Below are 13255 nucleotides of genomic sequence, written 5' to 3'. Positions count from 1 at the left end.
GGCAAGAATCACATGTGGGGTGGGGTCTGGTGCTGGAGTCCCCCACCTCGGAATATGTTTTGACTCCGGGTGGGGACGTGTCCTGAGGTTTCAGCCTGAGAGACGGTTCTTAGGACAGCAGAGCTGACCTGGACTTGCAGGTCATGGGCTCCTGCACTGGGTCCCCGCAGGGCAGCTGGACCCCGGACTAGGGCCCCCTGGGGCCCCAGAACCTGGTGGAGCCTGTCTCCTGGTGTTGGTGTGGGTGGGGCCCACCGCCTACCCCTCCTCTCCCCAACCTGGGGTGTCCCGGAATCACCAGGCCTGCCCTAGTTCAGCGACCTAGGCACGTGTTGGGCACACCCAGGGCCCAATAGGCCACATCCACCTGTGGGAGGACTCTCTCAGCCTGGGGCCAGAATCCAGGGCTGGCCAGGGCCATTGGGGGGCTGGATCCCATTAGTCTTTGTGTTGGGCCTGGGGGGGCTCAAATCCCCGCAGACCCCACAGAGTCCAGGGCCAGGCCAGCCCATGTCCCTCAGGGTTAGGGGCTGGTGTCCGATTCAGGGTGTGCCGCCCTCCAGGAGGGACAGTGGGTGGAGGCAGGGCACAGTGGGTCCTCTGCACCACTCACCTGCACCCACCCCGTCAGGGGCTCCCTGCCTTCCCTCCTTCCTGCAACACCTGGTACTCTATGGGAAACCCGGTCTTCTGATGGGAGCGGGGATTCCAGAGATTCCTGGTGAGGCTGAGTATGTCCCACAAGGGGCAGCTGCACTGCGTCCTTGCTGGGGGCAGATGGTGTGGGGGTGGATGTTGTGGGGGCAGTGGCTTGATGGTGGTGGCGTGTGCGGTATGGTGTAGGGGGTGATGGTGGGGGTGTGGTGTGGGTGGGGATTGTGTGGGGGTGTGTGGGTGTGAGGGGGATGGTATAGGTGGGATGCCATTGGGGATAATGATGAAGGGGGATGGTGTGGGGGTGGGGAATGAGGGGGGATGGCGTGGGGGGCCGCCGACACAGGGCATCCACATTCTCTCAGATGCACACGGATATGTCTAGAGATAAAGGCGACCTCAGTCTGGGGTTTGCTGTGACACCTGCCCCTGGGACCCCGTGTGGTCAGTGAAGGGCGCTGGCTGGACCGGGGGCATTATCTGGGGATCATCATACTATGTATGTTTACAAATTGCAAATTGTCTCAAATTAAATGCATAGAATTTAGATATATATAAAACACCAAGTGTGGGTGTCTCCCTGACCCGTCCGACCCTCATCGGATGGATGTGTGTCCTGCTCCAGCCACTGCCATGCCGCCTGGCCCCCAGGTCCGGTTACTGACCTCCACGGGCCCCACCGCAGCCCCCTGCTTTTCAAGGGGCTGTCCCTCACCCCTTTGGAGTTCAGCTCCCATGGAAAACCCTAGAGGCGCCAACGTAGTGACCTCCTCATCCCCAAAGCCCCGTGTTTTGGGGCACGTGGTCATCCCCGGCACCCTACCATACAGTGGTGTGTTGCTGGCTGCTGTTGCTTCCCCCGGCCTCTTAAGCCCTGTGTTCCCTACCCAGAAGCCTCTGGGACTCCCCCGGGGCCCTGAAGCCCCCTGACTCAGCAGCCACACCCCACCCCCTAGCAATCCCAAAACATGATTTGGCTGCCGAACGTCCTGTTGATGTCCAGGTCTATCTGCATGATGTCCCTGGAGGAGACGAGGCCTCCTCCTTCATTTCCTGCAGGAAAACCGGGGAGGAGGAGCTGGCATCAGGGACACAGACCACGGCCTGTCCCCAGCTGCCATCCTGGGCAGGGAGCCCTGGGGCCACCATGGGAATGTGTCCTACCGAAAACTCCTTTCTTCTCCAGGGAGGCCGGGGACAGCCAGAGTGCCGACCGTGGCCGTGGGACCTCTGTGAGGGCTTGTGCCAAGCTGCTGTCGGCGGGAGGTGAATGAGGATCAGCCTGGGTTGGAGGGGACAGGGGATAAGCCCAGGTGGGGAGGGGACATGGGGGCCTTGTGCCCAAGATTCTGAATCGGAGAAACAACTAAGGAGCTGACACCAATGCAAACACAGGAAGGTTGATTTACAAACTGGAGCTTGGGTCCAAGTATACCCCACATAGTGGAGCAAGGACTTGGACCCCGAGGTGGGTTTTAGCTTAGTTTTAAGGGCTGGTCTCAGGGACCTCCAGAAGGGCTGGAGCAATTCCTCAAGTTCTGTTTACATTTTGATATGAGGCCTTCAAGGGCATTGAGCTTTGTTCTCATTCTAATATGGGGCTTTCTGGGACCTTAGGCTGTAAGCTGTTTTTTTCTTTTTTTTCTGTAACTGAAGAAATGTAAATTTTAGCTCTTATTCACAGGGTCCTCGGATGGCAGTTCTTGTGCTAACAGCGAACTTAAAGTGGAACGGCCTCAATTTCCTCAGCCTCCCCACAGACAAGTGACTGAATTTTAAAACTCCAAATTTTAGGGGCTGCCCTGGTGGAGCCCTGTGCTCTTCCTGCCTGGGAGGGCGTCATCGCACTCCTGGCCTTTGCTGGTCTGTCCTAGGAACGGGGCCCTGTGACTGCACAGGGGTTTGCAGCTTATGGCCACACAGGGCAGACAGCTGGCCCGAGTCCTGCTGCTCTCAGCCGGGTTCCTGCTCCTGTGCCTGGGAACAGTTGGCGCCACTGTCCTTGGGACCCTTGGGATCCTGAGCCCGCCCTGTTTCTCCAGGGATTGCCCCCTACTTCTCCACCTGAACACCTTAAGGCTGGTGTGTCCCCCACTCTAGGAGACTTCTGAAAGTTCAGATTTTGTGCACTGCTGCTTATAATATGTGCGTAGACCCTTCAGTTGGCTCTCTGCCCTTGTGGGATCCGGGGCGTGTCTCGCCAAGATCAACTGATTGATTGTTTTTAAGATTTTATTTTTCTGTAATCTCTACAGCCAACATGGGGCTAGAACTTGCTACCCCAAGAACAAGAGTACCATGTTCTTATGAACCACACTGAGCCGGTCAGGCTCTCTTTGATTGATTGATACATGTTAATTGAAGCAGGAGTCTTGCATGTGTCAGGGCAGAAAGTGAGCCCACGCTTTGAGGTGTGGTAGAGTCATTTGGACCTGATCAATGTGAAAGAAATCGTAGCTTCTCTGGGAGCCCAGGGAGCAGGGCCCACACACGTGAAAAGTTGATAATTTCCTTTACTGTAGTAGTTATTTTACTATTTATTTAAAGTGCTATTCAATGGTAAATGTCAATTTAGGATTGGGATACAGTGAGAACGTTCTAGGATTCGGAGGTAACTAAAGCTTCCCGTCCAGGACTTAATGTTCCAGTTCGATGCAGAGATAGGCAAGGAAGCAAAGAGTTATGAAACATGGCAGTGGGGTGCCTGGCTGGCCTGGTTGGGGGATCTTGATCTCAGGGTTGTGAGTTTGAACTCCATATTGGGTATAAAGAGGACATGAAACGAAAATATTTAACAAATAATAAATGGATGAACAAATAAAGCATGACATCAAAGGTAAGTGTTTGCTTATGTCTCACCTGCGAACTATTCTTGATCGCCCCGCTTGTACTACTTAGCCCAGATGACGTCCTCCACAAGGGATAGTCCTGCCTCAGTGTAAGTGGGCGTCTTTCACTGTAAGACCTGTGGTTCCCCTCGTTCTGCGGGGAGAGAAGAGCCATGAAGCCAGGACTTCGGGGGATCAGCATATACCTACGCAATGACCATTTCTGAACCCGGTAGCCAGAGCTCGGCCTCCTTTAGGACGCGATGTCATAACGAAGCCTCTTTGGTCATTGTCTTGGATGCAGGGTGGAGGCTAAACTAGAATTAGGAAGAACAAAAGAGGAGGAAAACCAGAAGCTGAAAGAGAGGAGGACAGATTTCACCATCTGTAGCCTTCACAGGGACCTGGTGTCCTTTCCTAGGAGGGGCACCCTGTCCGTAGGATGCTTCCAACCTCTCTGTGCTCCTTTTTGAAACCTAGCAAGCACATCTCCGTGCCTCCAGTACCTCTGCAGTCATGGTTTATAGCGTCTTCCATGTATCCTATTGGGGACCACAGCGTCGTGTATGTAACCATCCGACTGCTGTTTGACAACATTGGGGGATTCCGACTTTTGTTGGTTTTGGGTTGTGTGTGTGTCTATCACATGCAGATATCACGTGCAGGTATCTGATCCTCTGCCTGGGTCAACCAAATGCCGAAATGGTTGGCACAACATCATTTCTGGTGCTGGCGCTGGGCCGATAGCTGGGTTCTTCTTGCTTACTCGGGGCTCGCTCCTGCAGTGACTTTCCTCTGGAGGGTCAGCTGAGCTTGAAGTTCTGACTCGGCCAAATTCCCATGTCCAGCAGGGGGTCCTGCTGAGCACAGGCTCCTTCTCTTCTCCTGGATGCCTCTCCATCAGGGAGCCAGACCTCAGCGCTGCCTGGGGGAGATCCTGAGAAGCTGCCCATGGCAGAGAGCCCTGTTGCTGCCTGTGTGTGGGAGTCGAGTTGGGATGAGGGCTGGGGTTCCTGGTCCCCTGTGCTGCCTGGCCTTGTGGCGAGCCCCATGCTCACCCAGCCCCTACTCACTAGGGCAAGGAGGGTGCCCTCCACACGCTGGTGTCAGAGATCCAGCACCACAAGGTGTGCAGGCTGAGTCCACCTCGTCAGGGTAGCCCAGGTGCATGAGCTGCAAGTGTGGGACCCAGGAAAGTTAACAAAAATCCCCTACTCCTGCACAAGCAGGGCAGAACTGATTCCATTTTGTGCTACACCCGCCACTTCCCCTATGACCCTCACATGACCTGCTTATTGCTTAAGGTGCTGCCCCACCCTAGTCAGGCCGCTGGGCACACCCTAATCGGAAATCGGCTTATAACAATGTATCCCTGCTTTGTGTCCCCCAAAACTGTGCGACGATTCTGACCAAAGTAATAGGCCAGCTCAATTGGATAGTATAGGGTAAGGTGTAATTCAATCAGCCACCAGCTTGTGGACCGGCATGATCGTGCAAATTTCTGCGAATCCCATGTGCCACTGGCCCCTATAAAGCTGCTATGCCTCTTAGTCTCGGGATCCACGTCCCTGCTCCGCTGTGTTGGGTGCAATTAGACCCAAGCTCCAGCTTGTAAAGAAACCCTCGGGAGTTTCCATCGGTGTGGGCTCCTTGGTGGTTCCCCTGATTTACAATCTTGGGCACAACACCAGGGCCTGGTGTCCTGGCATCCCTTCCAGGGCCACGCTGACCGCCCCACAGGCCCTCTGTGCCCCAGGCACACTGTCATGGGGATGCGGGGAGGGGAATAAGTGCCCTGGAACTCGGCCATCCTCGTTCATCAGGACAGAGGGAGCACAGACCTCCCAGGTTGCTGTGCACAGACCCTGGTGACCTGAAGCTCCCTGGCTGTCACTCTGTCCCAGCCCCTCCTGGCCCAGTGGGCAGAGCCTGAATCCCAGGAAAGTCTGAGGGTCCTGACCCTCGCATCTGGCCGCCCCTGGAAGGCACGTGGGGACGTCAGCTGTGTGTACCTGGCGGCGCCCCTGCAGGGGCTGTTTGGGGCCTGGATGGTGCCCCCTCCTCCTCTCTGGGTATCTCTCCACGCCCCATGCAGAGTTCTGGGAGACACAGAAATGGCCTGGCTATGCATTTTCGCACCACAAAACTTTATTGACTTTTTACAGCAAACGGGCTCAGAGCCTAATGTGCGCCTTCCCCTGGGGAGGGAGACCTTTCTGTCCTTTAGGGGAGGGCAAGAATCACACAGTGTGGGGGGGGCGGGTGCTAGAGTCCACATTGTGGGAGCATGTGTGGACTCCGGGTAGGGGCATGTGTCCTGAGATTTCAGCCTGAGTGACTGTTTTGAGGACAGCAGAGATGACCTAGACCTGCAGCTCATGGGATCCTGACTGGGACCCACAGGGCAGCTGGACCCCGGCCTTGGGCTCTCTGGGGCCCCAATACCCAATACCTGGAGCCTGCCTCCTGGTGTGGGGTCGGGTGGGGCCAACCGGCCTATCCATCCTCTCCCCACCCTGGGTTGTCCCGGGATCCCCCAGCCTGCCCTAGGTCAGTGACCTGGATCTGTGGGGCACACACAGGGCCCAAGAGGCCACGTCCAGCTGTGAGAGGGCTCACTCAGCCTGGGACCAGAATCCAGGGCTAGCCAGGACCATGGGGGCCTGGATCCCATTAGTCTTTGTGTTGGGGCTGGGTGGGGCTCAAATCACCTCAGCCACCACAGAGCATGGGGCCAGGTCAGCCCAGGTCCCTTTGGGTTAGGGGCTGGTGTCCTGTGCAGGGTGTGCCCACCTCCAGGAGGGACAGTGGGCGGAGGCAGTGCCCAATGTGTCCTCTGCACCACTCACCTGCACCCACCATTTCAGGGATCCTTGCCTTCCCTCCTCCCTGAAAGCCCTGGGATCTCTATGGGACAATCGGGCTTCTGATGGGAGCAGGGTATCCAGAGAACCCTGGGGAGGCTGAGCATGTCCCACAGGGGGGCAGCTGCACTGGGTCCTTGCTGGGGGCCGGTGGTGTGGTGGTGGATGGTGTGGGGCAGGGATATGATTGTGGTGTTATATTAGTCCGGTACAAATATTAGCTAATGAATCCATATTAAAATAGTCGCATTAACCAAAGACCATACGTTATTCAGTTTTCCTTAGATTTTGCTAAGTTACTATCCTTCATATCACATTCCATTTGTCCTCCTGTTTCCTTAGGCTCCTCTGGATTGTGACAGTCTTTCAGCCATTCCTTGTTGTCGTTGAACTGGAACACTTTGAGAAGTAGAGTATTTTGTAAAATTTACCTCAGTTGGGACATGTCTGTTGTTTATCTCATCATTGAACTGTTTTTGTGGATTATATACAGAGATATACTGCCATTTTTATTATATCATATAAATGATAGATATTATCAACATGATTTATCAGTCTTGGTATTGATCTGATCATCTTGCTGAGGTAGTGTTTGTCAGCTTTCTCCATAGTAAAGTGATTGTATTATTATTATTATTATTATTTTTATTTTTATATTAAGATTTTCATATTATATTTTGTAGAAGGAAGTTACTATGTGTATTCCACACATAAGAGTGGGAGGCTATGCTAATCAACTTGAGGGTGGAATGTCTGGACAACTTCCTTGAAATTCTACTACATGGGAGATTTCTCTTCCTTCTGTTTCTTTCTTTTTCAGGATGTTATTTATTTATTTGAGAAAGAGAGGAGAGAAAAACCATTAGCGAGACGGGCAGATGGAGAGGGAGAAGCAGGTTCCCTACTTCAGGGAGCCTGCCTTGGGACCTGGATCATGATCTGAGCCTAAGGCAGAAGCTTAACTGACTGAGCCACCCAGATGCCACTTTTTCTTTCTTTCTTTCTTGTAATAAATTTACTTTTTATTGGTGTTCAATTTGCCCACATACAGAATGACACCCAGTGCTATCCCGTCAAGTGCCCCCCTCAATACACGTCACCCATTCATCCCCACCCCCATCCTCCTCCCCTTCCATCACCCCTAGTTCATTTCTCAGAGTTAGGAGTCTTTATGTTCTGTCTCCATTTCTGATATTTTCCACACATTTCTTCTCCGTTCCCTTATATTCCCTTTCATTCTTATTTATATTCCCCAAGTGAATGCGAACATACAATGTTTGTCCTTCTCTGATTGACTTACTTCACTCAGCATGATACCTTCCTGTTCCATCCACATTGAATCAAATGGTGGCCATTTGTCTTTTCTAATGGCTGAGCAAGGCCCACCTTTTCTCTCTCTTCATCATCTGAGTCTCCTATGATATGAATGTTATTGTTTTAATAAGTGGCTGAGTTTCCTATGTCTGCCTCTGTGGTCCAAAACCTTTCTTGTTTTGAAGGCTTCCACTTGGGACTGCATCTCAGTTATAGCATTTTTAACATTGGCCTGACTAGATTTTAGTTCTTTTATTTCTACAGTAGGAATTCTCTAGTTTTCTTCTGTGCTCTTTTTCCAGCCCAGCTGCTACCTTTATAATCATTGTTTTAAACTGTAGTTAGACATCATATATGTGTATTGATGAACTTCCTGGCTGTGAGTACTACCTCATGTTATTTTATGGAGTTGAATTTCTCCATATCATTATTTTTTCCATAAAAGAAAGAAGGAAGAAAAAGGAAAACCAAGCAAAACAATAACAACTACCCTCTCAAAATAAAAAACACCAGATTATTTTGGCCTGCTTGTTAAAGATTCTAAATTCCAAAATAAGAAACACAATTAAAGTACCATGATAGTAAAAATAATAAATATATAAGGTACATACATAAAAATTAAAATAAGGCAATTAATAAAAAAGAATCAAAGAAAATAAATGAAAATAAAGCACAAAGAACAAAAGAATCTACACCCTACTTTCCAGGCAGAGCTGAAGCTCTGCAGCCCTGTGGTCCGACAACTTGGTGGCAGTGAGTGGTCCGTGCAGGGTCTCGGGATGGGCCATGGCGCTGATTCTTAGGTGCACATCTGCCTGGGAGATGCAACTGTGGGGTCAGAGGCTGGGTTGGCGTCAGCGCCTCTGGCCTCCAGTGGGCGGCGCTGTGCTGCTCCCTGAGACTCTCCTGATGGGCGGGATGTGGGTGGGGACGCTGAGTCCTCTGGCTCAGGGGCTGAGCATCCCCTACCCCCACCCCCTGTCTGCAAGGGCCTACACAAAAGACCTGCCAACACCCCGGGTCTCCACTGCTTCTCTCAGAACCTTGCTTTTACTCTGCCTGCCTCCGAGCTTCTTTTGGTTTTGTTTTTTTTTCTCAGACTGTTTTGCCCAAGATTGCGAATCCGAGAAACCACCGAGAAGCCAACACCAATGCAAACACACGAGGGTTTATTTACAAGCTCGAGCTTGTGTCCAAGTACACCCGACATAGCGGAGCAGGGACTTGGACCCCGAGGTGGGTTTTAGCTTAGTTTTAAGTGCTGGTCTCGGGACCTCCAGGAGGGCTGGAGCAATTCCTCAAGTTCTGTTTACATTTTGATATGGGGCCTTTGAGGGCATTGAGCTCTGTTCTCATTCTAATAGGGGCTTCCTACCCTTTGCCTGGACTCAGTTTTTATTCTATTGTCGGGCTTTCTAGGACATTAAGCTGTAAACAGCAAAGATTCCACAACTGGAAGGGGAACTCACACTGTCCCTGTATGCTGAAGACTTGGTACTAGAAGCAGGAAAGTCGAGAGCCTCCATCAAGCCTGTTAGAACTAAGGAGTGAGTTCAATACAGTCAAGGGACACAAACTGACCCTACAGAGCAGAATAGCCTTGCTGTATCCCGACAATGAGCACTCAGGAAGGAAATGAGGGACGTGACTCCCTTCTCAGGAGCATCACAGAGAATAAATAATGAGACAGAAACAAAGGAGCACAATACTTGTGCACTGAGCCATACCAGGCTCTGGGAGGCCTTCCTTGGCTCGGGGGTGGGAGCCTCATCTTGTGAAAATGTCCGCAGTTCCTGAATCCACCCTCAGTTTCAATGTCATTCCAATCATAATCATGGTCGCAGATCTTATAAATCGGAAAAAAAAAAAACCATAACATCCATCCGCCCCCCAAAATGACCCCGGACAGCAAATCAGTATTGCAGGAGAAGACCAGAGAGGGACATGGCACTTTCCTATTTCAAACGATGTCACAGAGACACAGGATATAGCAATGTTGTTCTCGCGCCCCCGGCTGGCTGTCAGTTAAGCATTCGACACCTGACCTCACCTCCCGTCCTGATCTCGGGGTCGTGAGTTCTAGCCGTGGGCTGTGCCATGGATGAGGCGTGGAGCTACTTAAACAAACCAGACTCAAGGGGGGTGGTCTTGGCATAAGCTGAAGGAGCAGAACAGAGATTCTAGAAGGAATTGTCCTCTGATACCACTGATTTTTTTAACTTAATTAATTTAAACCCAATTAATTAACGGATAGTTTATTATACTTTCAGAGGAAGAATTCAGGGATTCACCAGTTAGAGATAACAGCAGTGCACGTGACATCACATGCCCTCCTTCATGCCGGTCCCCTGTGATCCCCTCACCCGTCCCCTACCCTCCAGCGACCCTCAGTTTGTTTCCTATAATTAAGAGTCTGTATTTCCTGCATCTGTTTTCATCTCGTTTTCCTTCCCTTCACAGATGTTCATCTGCTTTTCTTCTTTAATTCCACCTATGAATGACACCCCACAGTCATTCTCTTTCCTGACTGACTTATTTCACTTAACATGATTTCTGTAGTTCTATCCACGTCATTGCAAATGGCAAGATTTCCTTCTCTTTGATATCTGAGCACCATTCCTCTCTCTATGACCATCATTTATCTCCCATCCTCTTTATTCATCATCTGCCTGAGGGCACCGAGATACCTCACACAGTGTGGCTACTCTGGACCTGGCTGTTGTGGACATTGGGGTGCAGGTGCCCCGAGTCTCACTGTATCTGTATCTTCGGAGTCAGCTCCAGGCCCTGCACCTGCTGGTCGCAGGGCGTCTGTATTTGTAACTTCCTGAGGAGCCTCCACACTGCACCAGCCCGCAGTCCCGCCTACAGTGGAAGGGAGTTGAGTGAATTTTGCAGGACTTGCTAAAGTCTGGTCCACATTTCATTTTGCAGTCTGTGGGCTCCAATTCCTTGTCCTTAAGTATTTCTGAGGAAGCCGGGTGTTGGATCCTTTTCAGTGAGACGTTTCCAATGCTAACAGGCCACAGCTGGAGCCTGGAAGGAGGCAGGTGCGGCCCCCTGCTCCAGCAAGCCGCCTCCTGCACAGCCTCCTGCAGCACCTAGCATCGCAAAGGGGACGCCCAAGCCCAGGCCTCACCCAGGGTGCATGCATGTGCAGTAGGCCTCGTCTGCCTGCACTAATAGGAGGCAGCCTGTGCTGGGGAAGCCTGATGAAGACATGGGGACGCATCCACCCTGATGAGCCACAGCCTCCTGAGGACGCGCAAGGAGTCTACAGGGGGATATTGGGCCGTGTTCACGCTGACAGGAGCCCCGGTCCTCTCAGGACCCTCGGTGAGGCTTCAGGAAGATATTGGCCCGCATACACCCTGATAGGAAACCCTGAGCTACCTCAGGACCCGCGGGGAGGCTTCAGGATATTGTGGGCCCGCATCCACGCTGACAGGAGCCCCTGGGCCACCTCAGGACCCGCGGGGAGGGTTCAGGAAGATGTGGCACCGTGTCCACTCTGGCAGAAACTCCCAGGCCCCTCAGGATATAAGTTGAGGCTTCTGGAAGCTGGGGGCCGCATTCAGAGTGACAGGAGCCACGGCCTCCTCAGTACCCTCAGTGACATTTTGGTAGTACGTGTGGTCATGTCCACACAAAAGGACGCTAAGAAAGATGTGGGTGCCGCATGCACACTGACAGGAACCTCCAGCCTCCTCAGGACACACTGTGAAGTTTTGGGAATATTTGGGGCCACGTCCATGCTGACAGGAGCCCCCAGCCTCCTCAGGTCTTATGGTGAGGCTTGAGGAAAATGTGGGGCCACGTCAACACTGACAGGACCCCTGTCCTCCTCAGGACCTGCACTTTGGCTTCGGGAAATATGCGGCTGGGTCTATGCTAACAGGAGCCCACAGCTTCATCAGGACCCACAGTGAGTTTTCTGGGGGATGTGAGGCCATGTCTAGGCTGACAGCAGCCCCCGGCCTCCTGAGGACTTGCTGTGAGGCTTCCAGAGGATGTGAGGCATAGTCCACAGTGACAGGAGTCGCGGCGTCCTCTGGACCCACTGACTATGACACAGGAACACGTGGGGCCATGTCCGCACTCACAGGAGCCTGGCTTCCTCAGGACCCCCTGGAGGACTCTGGAGGTGCCGTTGGGGGCCACGTCCATATCAGAACGGACTCCTCTGAACCACAGGGTAAGTGAATGGGTAGAATGAATGGTAGGGTCAGGGGAGGGGAGGCAGTTGGTGGTTAGGTGTTAGTGATTATGCTTATGGTTATGGATTAGAGGTTAGGGTGATGGATAAGGGTAAGGGTCAGTGGCTAGGAGTTAGGATGTGGGTTAGGGGTAGGGATAGGATTTAGAGTTAGGTTAGGGTTTAGGCTTTAGGGATTAGGGCACGAGTTTTGGAGTTGGGTTTAGGGTTATGGTTAGAGTTATTGTTGGGCTTAGGTTTGCAGTTAGGGTTAGGGGTTAGGGTGTGAGTTAGGGTTAGGGGTTAGAGTTAGGGGTTAGAGTTAAGAGTTAGAGTTAAAGTTAGTGCTAGGTTTAGGGTTAGGGCGAGGGTTAGGATTAGGATAGGGGTTAGGGCTAGGGTTAGGGTTAGTGTTTGGTTAGGGGTTAGGGTTAGGGTCAGGTCAGGGTCAGGGTACGGTTTTGGAAAAGGGTAAGATATAGGGTTAGAGAGTGGGTTAGGGGTTGGTTTTAGGGTACGGGTTAGGGTACAGTTTGGGGTATGAGATAGGATTAGTATTAGAGGGTTAAGGTTACAGTACAGGTTAAGGTTAGGAATAGGATTTGAATACTTTATTTTAAGGTTAGGGTTAGAGGTTAGGGTTCGTGTTAGATTTAATGTAGGGGTCAGGGTGAAGAGTTCATAATAGGATTAAGAGTTAGCGTGAGGGTTGGCAGGAAGGTTCAGTGAATGTGTTTTGGTCTTGGGGTTTGTGTTTGGTTTTCGATTAGTGATGGGTCTTGTTTAAGGGTTAGGTTAACATTAAGATTAAGTGTAGGGTTTGGCTTATGTCTGTGTATGGTTAGAGGTTGGGTCTTGGCATGTGCCTCCACGGGGACTCCTAGTATCTTGTGCAGTTTAGATTTATGCACTCTATTTAGGTTCTGGGTTCAAAGACAGCCTGACTCCACCAAGTCAGTGGTCTCCCCAGAGAATCAAAATACAGGCTTCTGTTGGGGTCAGAATAGACATGGCAGGATTCTCCCGAGCTGAGCTAAGGAGGGGATTTGAGGCTCTAAAGACTCTTTATTTGGATCTTCAGTTGCCTTTCTGATTTTATCTCTAGTGCACACATATTTCATCAATACTACCAATTATTATTTTAAAGTTTTACTTGAATTCCTGTTTGTATACACAGTATGATATAGTTTCAGGTTTACCACATAGTGATTCAACCCTTGCATAGAACGCCTGGTACTGGTCACAGGTGCCCTCCACTGTCCCCATCCCCTGATTCCCCATCCCCCCCACATATCTCTGGTATTTATTAGTTTATTCTCTCTGGTTAAGAGTGTGTTTTTTTTTGTTTGCTTCTGTCATCCCCCCTCTGTCCCTTTGCCAGTTTGTTTGGTTTCTTAAAA

This window comes from Canis aureus, chromosome 32 (genome assembly GCF_053574225.1).
Source record: "Canis aureus isolate CA01 chromosome 32, VMU_Caureus_v.1.0, whole genome shotgun sequence".
Lineage (NCBI taxonomy): Eukaryota > Metazoa > Chordata > Mammalia > Carnivora > Canidae > Canis > Canis aureus.
Note: the sequence above shows the minus strand (reverse complement) of the source record.